Source organism: Schistocerca cancellata, unplaced genomic scaffold, assembly GCF_023864275.1.
Source record: "Schistocerca cancellata isolate TAMUIC-IGC-003103 unplaced genomic scaffold, iqSchCanc2.1 HiC_scaffold_242, whole genome shotgun sequence".
Lineage (NCBI taxonomy): Eukaryota > Metazoa > Arthropoda > Insecta > Orthoptera > Acrididae > Schistocerca > Schistocerca cancellata.
Window position 1 is genome coordinate 32,501 of NW_026046264.1, and position 2,500 is coordinate 35,000.

At 55.4% G+C, this 2,500-nt stretch overlaps 1 non-coding gene across 1 annotated transcript in view; it reads left to right on the forward strand.

Annotated features, from left to right (window-relative positions):
- Positions 1-2,243: 2,243 nt before the first annotated feature.
- The window catches only part of LOC126113217 (small subunit ribosomal RNA), a 1,909-nt gene continuing 1,652 nt past the window's right edge, over positions 2,244-2,500 (forward strand). Inside the window, exon 1 of the ribosomal RNA XR_007524751.1 lies at positions 2,244-2,500. This exon is cut by the window's right edge and continues 1,652 nt beyond it. This is a non-coding gene — a ribosomal RNA (small subunit ribosomal RNA).

A 2,500-nucleotide genomic window follows, 5' to 3' on the forward strand; every position in this document is an offset into this window, starting at 1 on the left:
AATGTAACTCAATTTGCACCGCAATGTAACTCAATTTGCACCGCAATGTAACTCAATTTGCACCGCAATGTAACGCAATTTGCACCGCAATGTAACGCAATTTGCACCGCAATGTAACGCAATTTGCACCGCAATGTAACTCAATTTGCACCGCAATGTAACGCAATTTGCACCGCAATGTAACGCAATTTGCACCGCAATGTAACGCAATTTGCACCGCAATGTAACGCAATTTGCACCGCAATGTAACGCAATTTGCACCGCAATGTAACGCAATTTGCACCGCAATGTAACGCAATTTGCACCGCAATCTACCCCCAAGTTGTGCCTTAACCTAACCCACGTTGTGCCTTAACCTAACCCACGTTGTGCCTTAACCTAACCCACGTTGTGCCTTAACCTAACCCACGTTGTGCCTTAACCTAACCCACGTTGTGCCTTAACCTAACCCACGTTGTGCCTTAACCTAACCCACGTTGTGCCTTAACCTAACCCACGTTGTGCCTTAACCTAACCCACGTTGTGCCTTAACCTAACCCACGTTGTGCCTTAACCTAACCCACGTTGTGCCTTAACCTAACCCACGTTGTGCCTTAACCTAACCCAAGTTGTGCCTTAACCTAACCCAAGTTGTGCCTTAACCTAACCCAAGTTGTGCCTTAACCTAACCCAAGTTGTGCCTTAACCTAACCCAAGTTGTGCCTTAACCTAACCCAAGTTGTGCCTTAACCTAACCCAAGTTGTGCCTTAACCTAACCCAAGTTGTGCCTTAACCTAACCCAAGTTGTGCCTTAACCTAACCCAAGTTGTGCCTTAACCTAACCCAAGTTGTGCCTTACCCTGCTCTGTAATTGGCATATGACACGTTACAGTAATGTATTGTCCAACCGCAACCCGCTCAGAATGTTGTGTACACAGCTACGTGTCATCTCCCCATAACAGCTGCATTGCAGTGTGGTACGCCATAGAGACGTGTGGGAGTAATGGACGCAGTGGATGGCGATCAGCATGAGCCGTCTGTTCATGTAGTGGCGCGTGTATGCAGACGTAGTAGTCTCTTCTCACACAATGTGATAGCACGGTGCCCCGCGTTCCACATCTGCGACATGCTACAGAGGCCGGTTGACAGTTGGTCGCGCAGTGGACATCGCATACGTACGGGGGCACCTTCCACGTGCCCTCTAGTCGGGCACATTTTGTTGCGTGGATGTGAGCGGATGTAGTGTGTCTTGACACCTGACAGGCAGGCATGCAATAATAGTTGACTTTGCAAACGGGGATGGACGTGTACGTTTACTGGTGACGTTACGCAAATGAACAACTGGTAACCCGTTGTGGTGTGGTTGTCCTTGCTGGAGGTACATCTGTGAGGGCAACGATCGGTACAGCTACGAAGCGGTCCCCACCATACCAACGAACGTGAATGTGAATCTGGGTGTGAAGCGATACGCGGCTGTGGGTGGGTGGGACTGTCCCCGGCCGGTGAGGGGGGGCCGCCCGGCGTGCTGGCCGCGCGGTGCGTGGGCGCACGCGCTACAGCCGGCTGGTGGGGGCGCCCAGTGGCAGGCGCGCCGGCCGACGGACGCGGCAGGCGGCGCAGCTGCGCGCCGGGGCACCCTGCGCGCGGCGCCGTGCAGCCAAAGTGGGTCCTCGCCGGCCCGGTGCGAAGCGCGGTGGACATCTGCAGTGTGCTGGTCCGATTGAGGACTGTGTGCGTTGAGGATGCGCCGCCGCCCGGCACTCGGCGCCGCGACGCCGTCTGCTGCTCGGTCGCCCCAGCGGTTCTCGCTGGTGGTTTGTATCGCAGTTGTGCAGACGTGTTGGCACGTGCGCTGTGCTGGGAGAGTTCGCTTCGGCACCCACGTGGGGCCTTTGCCCTTCTGTGGCGCTGGCGTTGGAGCTGCCGGTCACCGTAGGTGGCGCGTGTTGTCTCCCGCCGGCAATGCCACGACAGCACGCTCCCGGGCCTCTGTCGGCAGCGGCAAGCTCAGTTGGGAGCACGGGTGGTCGCACCTAAAGCGTCTACTCGCCTAACTCCGGGCGATTGCGCCTCTCTCGAACCCGACCAAGTACTTAGGACGGCGCTGCGCGCCGCCGGGACCTGAGAGGGTTTCGAGGTGTATTGTGCAGGGGAGCTCAGCCTCCTCCTGTTTGCAGAATAATTGAGCGGACGCTTGCGTGTTCGCGCGGGCCTCTGGGACACACTCCCGGGCGGCCGGCTGCTCAGCTCTAGTTGACGCAGCTCCCTGGTTGATCCTGCCAGTAGTCATATGCTTGTCTCAAAGATTAAGCCATGCATGTCTCAGTACAAGCCGCATTAAGGTGAAACCGCGAATGGCTCATTAAATCAGTTATGGTTCCTTAGATCGTACCCACGTTACTTGGATAACTGTGGTAATTCTAGAGCTAATACATGCAAACAGAGTCCCGACCAGAGATGGAAGGGACGCTTTTATTAGATCAAAACCAATCGGTCGGCTCGTCCGGTCCGTTTGCCTTG